The sequence below is a fragment of the Lactuca serriola genome, chromosome 4 (assembly GCF_051521515.1).
Source record: "Lactuca serriola cultivar US96UC23 chromosome 4, Lser_US96UC23_V15, whole genome shotgun sequence".
Lineage (NCBI taxonomy): Eukaryota > Viridiplantae > Streptophyta > Magnoliopsida > Asterales > Asteraceae > Lactuca > Lactuca serriola.
This window is the reverse complement of record NC_136411.1, coordinates 287,761,043-287,773,472: the sequence shown is the minus strand read 5'-3', so window position 1 is coordinate 287,773,472 and position 12,430 is coordinate 287,761,043.

Below are 12,430 nucleotides of genomic sequence, written 5' to 3'. Positions count from 1 at the left end.
CTAACACATAATAGCCACTCGAGGCTGTAACTCTGTTGACCCTCAGGTCAATGTGTCTCAGTGGGGCCCTCCAACCCCAACTCTCTGTGGGCCCTCTGGCCCTAACTCTGTGGACCCGAAGGTCCTAACTTTGTAACTCTGAATCATGCATATCACATATCACATATCACAATAAATCACAACACATAAATAACATGCAATTACACTGGCATATAACTCTAAAATACTCTATCACATAACTCTGTTACCACACTAGGTAAAGTATAGTGAGAAGACTCACCTCGGGTATCTCGGTAAATCTCTGACTCGGTAAACGCTGGTCTAGCCTCCGCCTAATCATATAAAATAAATACCCTGATTATTATAACTCTCAAGGCTAGACTATGTCCTCTTATGACACTCTCAGAAGGGCAAAAGACCATTTTACCCTTCTCATAACTCAAAAGGCCCCACAATAGACCATACCCTAAAAGTCAACCCAAAGTCAACTTTTCGGGTTACGCTGCGCGTACCAGATGTGTACGCTGAGCGTACCCGGTTGCATCTCAGAAAAGGGGAACGCCACCCAGTACGCGGCGCGTACTGGGATTACGCCCGACGTACTTCCCAGCTTCAGCCCTTTAGCTCTTGAGGTCTTAAACAGTTAAGACTCACGTCTAATTTCTAGATCTGACCACATCTAAGCCTCTTAATCCATAAAGTTGATGACTTTATGCCTTTGCATGGCTGAACAAGCCACCAACTCCCATAATATTCCATCCTCTAACCCTAGAAGGCTTATTACTCAAGCATGATCTCAAACTAACACTAAAGATGGAAACTTTATGACTCTAAATCACTAATAGCACTGAAAGGGGACAAATCTCGGACCATGGAGCCCTTTACACTCATAAAGTCTCCACCTTTGGGGTTTTTAGCCCTAGAAATGGCACATGCAACAACAAATCAAAGAAGAGGAAAGTTTTGAACTTTATACCTCTAAGTGTAGCCCCTTTCTCTATAGATCTCAGATCCAAAATGGCACCTCAAGCTTTAGCTTCCAAGAACTCCTTTCCTTCTTCTTCACTAAGTCACCAAAGCACAATTAGCTCCAATAACACTCACACACACTAAGGATGGGGGGAAGCTCTCTTTTAGGGTTTCACTCACTGATATGGAGGCTGAGAAATGAGCCTTAGCACCCTTTAAATAGTGCACAAGACGGATTAGGGTTTTGCACCTGGGCCGGGTACGCCCGACGTAACTCTAGGTACGCCCAGCGTACCTTGGCGACTCCGCGTCCAAACTAAGCACACGAGTACGCGCAACGTACCCCTTTGGTACACCCAGCGTACTCACTTGCTAAGTTTTCTCCACGCAAGGGCTAATCATGACTAATTGACAAAGAATAAGGGTAAAAGAAACGCAGTTGAATCTCGGGGTGTTACATAATGAAAATACATTTCTTTAAGAAATGCTTTGATAAATTCTCATCATATTTTGTTTTGGGAACAAATTTCGCATCAGTTTTCTTTAAACGATTACTCTGATTTTAAAAACAAAGCATAAAAAAATCGGTCTTTTCTGGCCGTGAAATTTGGGGATGTCACAGAGGGCAGTTCAGATACTACACGACATCGAGGTGAGTTACCTTCTAGTAGAAGTGGGTCTAAGGCACCAAGGCCGACTCACTAGTAGTTGATTGTAGTTGAGATGATTGTCTTTGCGATAATTGTCTGGTTTGCTATTACTTGATGTGTTCTATGTGCCAGTATATCATGTTCTATGTGATAGTCGTAGGAGGAGGGGAATAGTCCCCTGATCGGTTGTTAGGATCGAAGGGTAGGTCGGACACCCCAGATATATCTGACAACATGTTTATGATATGTTATTATGTGATAGTAGTAGGGGTGAAATAGTCCCCGTGACCGGGTGAGATAGACCGGAGGGTAGGCAGGCACCCCAGAATGACCTGACATGGGTAGTCAGCACCCCAGAATGTCTTGACACGGGTAGTCAGCACCCCAAAATGGCTTGACATGGGTAGGTCGGGCACCCCAGAATTGCTCGACAATATGTATGCTATGTGATTGTATAGTATGTGGTATGATGGGGGAACTCATTAAACATTGTGCTTACAGTTTTAGTTTTGGTTTCAGGTACCTCTTTGTCCAAGGGGAAGGAGTCGGCAGTGTAGCAACTCATTACACATATACACATGATTTCTGCATGGAGATTTCTCGGATTGTACTTTGATTTTCATTACTTTTGATGATATGGTTTTGGGACACGATGTTATGGTTTTTATAAATTGATGTAACATTGGCAATGTTTTGGTAAACTATGTTATAAATTACTTAACTAAAAATGAAATTTTTGGCCTTGAAAATTGGGATGTTACAAGATTTTTTTGAAAAAAAAATCATTTTTTGTATATCAATATGAATCTTTATAGAAAATAGATGAAAAATCATGAACAATGGTATATTATTTTTTTTTCCGATAAAAAACATGGCCTAAAAAAATTAACGAAAAAAGAGAAAATGAGTTTTGTTATAATCCGGTGGATGTGCATCCATTGTAAAAGTCTACAACCTTTCTTTTTAACGTTGATCGTTTTAAATTCTAACGTTTTAGATTGGTTCATTAGTTTCTTAATTAATAATGGTTATCTATTGAAGTTTTCCGTATATATATATATATATATATATATATATATATATATATATATATATATATATATAGAGAGAGAGAGAGAGAGAGAGAGAGGTTCAGATGTGGATTGACATATATTGTGTGGTCGTGTGGACAATGTTATTATGTGACAATGACAAAGAAAATAAGTTGTTTGATAATATGAATACGTTCAATCTTACATAACTATTATCATTAACATGCATTCTCACTAATTAAATCGTATATAAGGTTATTATAAACTTATTATTATTATTCTCATTGTGTTAGAATGTTTATTGAATCCTATTATGTCAGAATGAAAATGAGTGAAAAACAATGTTTGAGAACAAAAATGAATAAGAATTAGTGAGAATGCATGAAAATGACGATATTTTTGTAAGGTTTAACGTATTCACATTACTAAACAACTTATTCTCTTAGTACTTATCATAGAATAACATTGTCCACACATCCGCACAATAATTGTCCATCCACATTATAACCTAGCCCTTTATATATATATATATATATATATATATATATATATATATATATATATATATATATATATACACAATACTTTATAATACATACATAATAAGAGGATGAAAAGTTGTAAGACCAAGTCTTAAAAACAAGAAGATTGAATTTAAGCCTTTAGATGAACTTGAATGGTGGAGATTGTGATCCGTGTAAAAAAAAATAACCAATAAAAATGTAAAGTTTAAACAAACAAGCATACTCTTTCATTATATAAATAATGTTATTATGAATTATTCTTACATTATTTCTTCTTTTGATCTAAATTGTAAAAACCCTGAACACTTTCACTTCGTCTCTCTAAAAACCCTAACCGCTGCTTTCAGCTACAAAATCGCTGCCTTGCACCGTCACAATCACGATCGTCACTGCTAAGCCTTACCAGCTAGGCGTAGCTCCCTCACATGTTGTTGTTTTCAAGCTGCCACTCTTTTCCCCTTTCAAGAAACTGCCACACTGCCTAGCATCGGACAACCACAACAGCCACCGTTTAGAGCCATCTTTAACTATCATTCTTTTGCCTTCTACCACCCAAATTTTCTCTCCTAACCATTTCTGAAAACCTTAGATGTAAAAACCCTTTACACCCACCCTCAACTACCTTCCTTCTAATTACGGTCGCATATACCTTTACTTCTCACATAAACACCTCCACAGCCCTCACCACATCATTAACCCTATTTAGATCTGAGAAAACCGAAGAAAGTTAGAGAGACAAAGATGAGAATGGGTAATGGAGATATATTTTTCCAAAAATCGAACTTTCTCTTTTTGTTGACCAATTTCTAATTATGGCATGTAAATATTCAATGTGTAGATATGTAAATATTCATGTTGATAAAGAAAATAAGAGTAAGGAATGCCACATTTGTGTTTTTTATTCAATTTTTTTTATGTATTATGATATTTATTGTATTTGTTTAATTGGGTATTGTGTAAAAGCTTTTACAGGCTTTTGTAGTATTTATGTAGATGTTGAGGAAAAGATGTAGTAGGTTTTGACTTATGAGATTGTTAGGTGCATTTCATGCATTCATTTTGTAGTTTTAGTTCATAAAAGTGCATTGCATTTAGGTTTAAACTCATGCATTTTGCATATTTTTCGGGATTTTTCATGATGCAATTCCATTCACACACTTTTATGATATTTTAGGGACTTTTGAAGGTTGGATCTTGATGGAGGAAGTTAAAAAGAGTTGGAGACAAAGTTTCAGAAGTTTTGGAGCATGGAAGAGAGAGAGAATGAAGAAATAAAGAATTTGGTTTTACAGGAGTTTACACGGTCGTGTAAATGATAGCTTATAGTTTACACGGGCCGTGTAAACGCATATGCAGAGCATTCTAATTTTCTTGTTTGCACGGTCGTGTAAATGGCTCCCTTTAATTTACACGGGCCGTGTAAACGTCTCGATAGTTTTTAAAGTAGTTTTACTCTCATTTAATTGGGAGAATGAGTTTGGTTGGAAGTTAAGTCGTATTTTGGGCAGAGAGAAGGCGATTTTCAGAGCTTTTGGAAGTAGATTAACACTTGGAAACACTTTAATTTCCTTTTTTGTAAGTGAATTTGAAGTTTAAACTTGTTTGATTTGTAGTTTAACCTAGACATGTGTGGTTGATTTCATTATCATTTCCGAATCTGAATTCTTAAGTATGTGTTGTTAGGTTGTAACTTGAACTTGATTGGTGTTTAATATCTAGTAATCTTTGATTTGATCTTAATCATGTGTTTGGTTTATTCTCTTTTTCACTTGATCAATGAATTAGGGTTTTTATCAATCTACTTAATCAAATTGTAAAATTCGTATATGTTTTATGATTTGATGTTAGTAACATGCACTTAATTGATAGTAATTGAATCAAACTTAGTGCAATCAAAGATTAAATGTTCATAATCCCAAGCTTATGAGGAATATTGAATATTGTTGGTAATTGTTGCAAGAACTTAAAGTCATTTAATGATTTAATGAAAGAGCTTATTTGAATTAAATCAATTAAATGAAGTTTTATTTGAAGAACGTGTTTTGAATAAAACAATTTTTGTTAACTTAGATATTATAGTTTATTAGTATCTAAATTACCAACCTAGATAGAACATAATCATATTCAATTTGCATCTTTCAACATAATACATGTATAAGAATCAGAATCGGAAATGTATTTCTTTTACTAAATTCTGTTAACAATCTTGTTTATTTATGAAGTTTAAATCTAGTTCAAACACAATCCCCCATTTTAATATTATTTGTATTATGTGTGAAAATATGGCAAGATAAGAAGTCTTGTATTCCTGTGGACCGACCCTGCTTACTCTATACTATATTTAGTATAAGAAATAGCAGTGACTTGAGCTTTATTAATATTCTTTATCCCATTAATTATTGGTTTGACAGCCTAACAAATTGGCGCTGTTGCCAGGGATACAGTAGTACTAATTGTTTATGCCAAGATTTTTTCGCACAGGTACACCTTTACCAGTTGATTTTGAGATAGAGAAATCTGCTAAACAAAGAAGGAAGCAAGCCAGACTTTTAAAGAAACAACAACAATCTGGAGCTTCTTTATCAAATCCATCAACCACATCTTCACCTTTACCTGAATCTAAAACCATTATCCCTACTCCTACCATGGGAGACAAACATGGCCAAAATCCTCCACCACCACCACCTGAACAAACCTTGACAATGGGCCACTCAAGATGTCACCCAACAACCTTTGTGCATAAATTACCCTGTAACAATCAACTTTGAACTCAAGTCTGAACTCATCCATTTGTTACCCTCATTCCGTGGTCTTGAGAATGAAGACCCACATAAGTTCCTTAAGGAATTTCATGTTGTTTGTGTGGGTATGAAGCCACATGAAGTCACAGCAGTGGCGGAACATAGAAGGGGCTTAGGGGGGCCATGGCCCCCCAGCTTTTTTAACTAGTTAGTATCCATTGTTATAGAACGAGTGATTCTAATTATCTAAAAATTAAAAGTAATCGGCCCTTCAAAGGTTTGTATCTACTCTCTACAAGTAATTATATTATCTAATTGTAGAAAAAGTATGACTATCATTGTAAACTTTAGAAATTGATTTAAACGATAATCTTATCAAATAAAACCTATTTAACTAGGAATAAGGAATCTTATCAAATCGAAAACTAAATTAACATTGAAAATTAAAGGGGACTCTACAAAATACCAAAAGAAAAAAACAATTATCAACTCAAATCTTCAAAACAATATAAAGCCCTAAAATGTTATCATCGCCACCATGTGCAATTCATTTTTAATCCGACTAAAAACAGAAGATTTCGGCATGATATTCCCGGATTTGAAAGCGGAAATCTTCCACCATGCAACTTACCGGTCTTGGTGCTCTTTCCTCGCCTCGTCTCCTTTCCATCGGCTTCTTGCTCTCTCCGTCACTGACTCGTCGGAGCGAATTATTGGTAAGACTTATGTCTTTGTTGTTCGTGCTCTCCTCTTTGTTGGAATCAAGGTACACACTCACGTCCTTTGTATCTCTTTTTTCTTCGTCACTCACGGTCTCAAACCCATTTGGTAATCTTATTTATATATTATATGAATATCTTCATAATAATGATGATAAGTCTCAGTAAAACATAGAAACAAGTAATGTAGCTGTGTATGGGTAGGGTTATAGTCTCTATGTTGAAGTACAATTAAAAATATTTTTTTATGTGATTGAGATATATTACAAATTAAAATACTTTATAAAATATTCATACTTAGTGATTATTGAATTTAAGTTAATAGACCAAATTTTCTACACTAGCTTTATATTTCTGTTGAAGTTTAAAAAATAGATCATATTTTAAGGATCTAATCGCTTACTAGATAGAATATTTTGAAGTTATAAAATTTTATTGTTTATTTGTTTGTTACTATATTTCATATCTCTAGTAAAATACTTAGATTTCAAAAGATCTATTATTAATAAAATGTTTGTAAAAATGTACTCTATATAAATATGAAAATAATAATAAGTGTAGGTTAATTTTGTCTATATAATTTTATTTATAATTTCAAGTTTCGGCCCCCTCGGTTCATATGGTTGTGTTCCGCCCCTGAGTCACAGAAGATCAAATGAAGTTAAGGGCATTCCCCTTTTCTTTACAAGATTCAGCTAAGGAGTGGTTGTATGACTTACCACCGGGGTCAGTCACAACATGGAATAAACTTGCAAGGATGTTTCTGGATAAATATTTTCCAGACATTAGAGCTTCAGCTTTACGCAGAGAGATAATTGGTATCAAGCAACAAAAAAGAGAAGCCTTGCATACTTATTGGGAACGGTTCAAGAAATTGTGCTCAAGATGTCCACAACATGAGATTACAGAATATCAGTTGTTGCAATATTTTTGTGAAGGAATGTCATCTTGGGATAGGAGATTACTCAATGCATCAAGTGGTGGATCTATAGCTGATAAGACTCCAATAGAAATTAGAGTTCTTATCAAGATCAAGGCAGAAGAGTCCAAGCATACAGTCCAAGAAGAAGAATGGTATAGTGATGCACCAAGAGGAGTGAAGGAAATTTCTACCCCAAAAATTGAAAGTCAACTTTCTGAGTTGACTAAAGTAGTGATGATGCTTGCAAAGGACAAGGGCGTGCAACCACCAACAGTTAAACCTTGTGGTATTTGTACACAAGTTGGACATCCCACTGATATGTGCCCCATGTTACAAGAAGATGTAGAGCCAGTTCAAGCTATGGGATTTTCAAGTCAACAACAAGGAAACTTCTAGCCAAGAAGCAATCTAAATTGGCATCAACCTAATGCCACTTTTCAGCCAAACAAATCTCCCCGACAACGGTGCCAATTTGTTAGGCTGTCAAACCAACAATTAATGGGATAAAGAATATTAATAAATCTCACGTCACTACTATTTCTTATACTAAATATAGTATAGAGTAAGCAGGGTCGGTCCATAGGAATACATGACTTCTTATCTTGCCATATTTTCACACATAATACAAATAATATTAAAATGGGGGATTGTGTTTGAACTAGATTTAAACTTCATAAATAAACAAGATTGTTAATAGAATTTAATAAAAGAAATACATTTCCGATGCTGATTCTTATACATGTATTATGTTGAAAGATGCAAATTGAATATGATTATGTTCTATCTAGGTTGGTAATTTAGATACTAATAAACTATAATATCTAAGTTGACAAAAATTGTTTTATTCAAAACATGTTCTTCAAATAAAACTTCATTTAATTGATTTAATTCAAATAAGCTCTTTCATTAAATCATTAAATGACTTTAAGTTCTTGCAACAATTACCAACAATATTCAATATTCCTCATAAGCTTGGGATTATGAACATTTAATCTTTGATTGCACTCAGTTTGATTCAATTACAATTAATTAAGTGCATGTTACTAACATCAAATCATAAAACATATACAAATTTTACAATTTGATTAACTAGATTGATAAAAACCCTAATTCATTGATCAAGTGAAAAAGAGAATAAACCAAACACATGATTAAGATCAAATCAAAGATTACTAGATATTAAACACAAATCAAGTTCAAGTTACAACCTAACAACACATACTTAAGAATTCAGATTCAGAAATGATAATGAAATCAACCACACATGTCTAGGTTAAACTACAAATCAAACAAGTTTAAACTTCAAATTGACTTACAAAAAAGGAAATTAAAGTGTTTCTAAGTGTTAATCTACTTCCAAAAACTCTGAAAATCGTCTTCTCTCTGCCCAAAATACGACTTAACTTCCAACCAAACTCATTCTCCCAATTAAATGGGAGTAAAACTACTTTAAAAACTGTCGAGACATTTACACGGCCCGTGTAAATTAAAGGGAGCCATTTACACTACCGTATAAACAAGAAAAATAGAATGCTTTGCATATGCATTTACACGGCCCGTGTAAACTATAAGCTATCATTTACACGGCCGTGTAAACTCCTATGAAACCAAATTCTTTATATCTTCTTTCTCTCTCTCTTCAATACTCCAAAACTTCTGAAACTTTGTCTCCAACTCTTTTTAACTTCCTCCATCAAGATCCAACCTTCAAAAGTCCCTGAAATATCATAAAAGTGTGTGAATGAAATTGCATCATGAAAAAACTCGAAAAATATGCAAAATGCATGAGTTTAAACCTAAATGCAATGCACTTTTATGAACTAAAACTACAAAATGAATGCATGAAATGCACCTAACAGAGATTATCTCCAACCCACTTCCATTTTCCATTTTTCTTCCATTTCTTCCCTCATTCCTCTTCAACCCTACCCCATTTATCCTCTATTTTTGGGGGAAATAAATAGTATAACACTAAATATGACGTTATACTATTCATTTACTCCAAAATGGGGATAAACTTTGAGTTGTCGGTTTTAGTTCATCTTTTTATCTATTTATACATTATTAGTTTATTTTTATCTACTAATTATAATTTAAATGTATTATTTAATACTTATAATATTGTATTATATATTACATTATATTAACTAATTATAAATATAAATTTCATTTTTTGTTTATCAAATTCATATGAAAATTTAAATACATATTGAAAATTTAAAATATGACAACGTATTTTACAAAAGATTATGATTAAGTGCTATAAATATAATATTATTTATTTAATAGTATTGTAATAAAAAAACATAGATTATATATTTGTTAAAACCAAATTAGTAGAAGGGTTATGATGAACAATCTATATAAGTTGAAAAAATGGAATATAATAGGAATATATTTTTTTGGGGTAAAAATTGAAGTATGGTTGGAGATGAAACACTATTTACCTCATTTTTATTATATTTTTATGGGAAAAAATGAGAATGGGTTGAAGATAGTATGAGTGTTTGCTTGATTTTCTTAGGTTTTGATAGTGTTGTAGGATTTGATGAAAGAAGTATTTTGATATTTAAAAAAAATAAAAACCTAAAGTTGTGTATGGTTCGTATTTAACGAAGAAAAATATTGTCTATGTTATGGTTTTGGTTCAAAAAAAAAACCTTACGATTATTTGTATTTTCTTAATTTCTTAATATTTTGAATGTTTTTTTAGATTTTACATATATTTTATTTTAAGTTAATTTTGACATTTGTATATTTTTAGTTGATTACTTTATTATTTTGTGTATATCAAATAAAACAATATAATGTTCGAAATTAGTAAAAAACAAAACTTCAAAAATGGTCCCTGTGGTTTTTTGAAAATATCAAGTTTAATCCTTAAATTCAAAAAACCTCACGAATCGTCCTTGTGATTTCAAAATTGTTAACAAATGATCATTCTCGCTAACTCCGTTAGCTTTTGGCCATTAACTTAAAGGTATTTTCGTCATTTTACTATGACAATGACCATTTATGAAACTTTGTCTTATTTAAAAATAAAAGAAAAAAGAAAATATTTTTTTTTAAATAAAGGGTCCCACATTTCTCGGACACACACATAAAAAGAAAGTCAAACCCCCACCAAATTATTCTTCTTCCCCAATCTAGATCTGAAGAACACACATACATACTTCCAGGTCATATGAATACCCATCTTCTCCATTTACTTTGATTCGAAAGGTGTAACAACGTAAATTTTCAAACAAATTTTTCATTTCAAAATAAAGTGTTTTCATCCAAAATAAGGCATAAACATTCCACGTGTCATATCATAATACAAATCATATGAATCCCAAGATCATAAATCATCTATCAGTGTGTACAGATCACGTCGGCGCCTTCCCACGGTCCTCGCTAGTACCTGAAACACATACACAACAACTGTAAGCATAATTGCTTAGTGAGTTCCCCAAAATACAACTTACGCACATACGCCTTTCCAGGCCCGGACCTTCCGGTCCATGTATCTCAGGGGACTTCCGTCCCTGCTGGGTAAACCTTCCGGTCCTACCCACGCCAACCTTACGGTCCACATTGCAACGCCTTCCGGCCCATAACATATTCGCCTTCCGGCCCATAACATAATGCCTTCCGGCCCACATAAATCATATATAGCACATATAACAATTAACTTATCACACATAGCACATATGTCTCATATCATATCCGACCTTCCGGTCACACAGTCAAACCCTTCCGGGTACAGTATAGTGAGAAGACTCACCTCGCGAATATCGATAGCTAGCAAATCCCGAAGTCACTCGTGCTCGATCCGCCGAGCTACAATCTCCCTATAACATCATACATCTCTTGTTAACACTTTTATCTTCTAAGTTTGACTATCCCTAAGAAGTCAAACATAGGTCAACTCTGGTCAACGGTCAACGGTCAACGGTCAACTTGACCGGACTCGGCGAGTGCACAATGGCAACTCGGCGAGTCTAGACGTATTCGCCAACTCCCTAGGATTCCCTTCTTACTCGTCGGGTGCTTCCCCTGACTCGACGAGTTCCACCTGGGAGAGTCGCGGGGCCACCCCGACTCAACTCGCCGAGTCTCAAGAACAACTCGGCGAGTCCCAGCTCGACTCAGACCACCTGTCGACCCTTTCTAACTCGTCCTGACTCACTGAGTCAACCCGTGACTCGACTGGATCACTCACTGGCCGATCCAAGGCAATCTTCAAGCTACTCGCCGAGTCTGCTCATCGGACTCGGCGAGTCCATGCCATGCAATCACTCAAACTTGCTTCTAAGGTCAGATTTGTTCCAACAATTCATAGATCTGGCCTTCCTAGACTGATTCACCACGTAAAGCCCTAGACTTGGTGCACAAACAACCTCTATATGACCATATATGAAGGATTACCCACAAATATCACTACTCAAGGTCGTAACCTCCATTGTTCTCCATAAAGCTTGATGAATAAGGCTCTCTGGACCTCTATGGATCCAGATCCAAGGCCTTATCACTAGCAAGGGACTATTTGGACATTCAATCAACCCAACAAGGATCACAAGAAACCCTAAAACCAAATATACTCCACAAAACAGAAGATGAGCCGAAATCATACCTCTAGATCGAAGATCTAAGCTCCAAATCCACAGATTAGCAATCTCCTTTGCCTCCTCTTGGCTAGAACCTTCCTCTTCTTTGCTAAACAACACACAAAGGTCAAGAAATGCTTCCTTTCTCTCTCAAATCGCTAAAGCACTCTAGGGTTTCTCTCTATGGACTGTTGGGTGCAAATGACGGCCATAAGGCCCTTTAAATAGGTCCCAAACCCGAGAAATTAGGGTTTCATTAAACAGTGCGGACTCGCCGAGTCCATA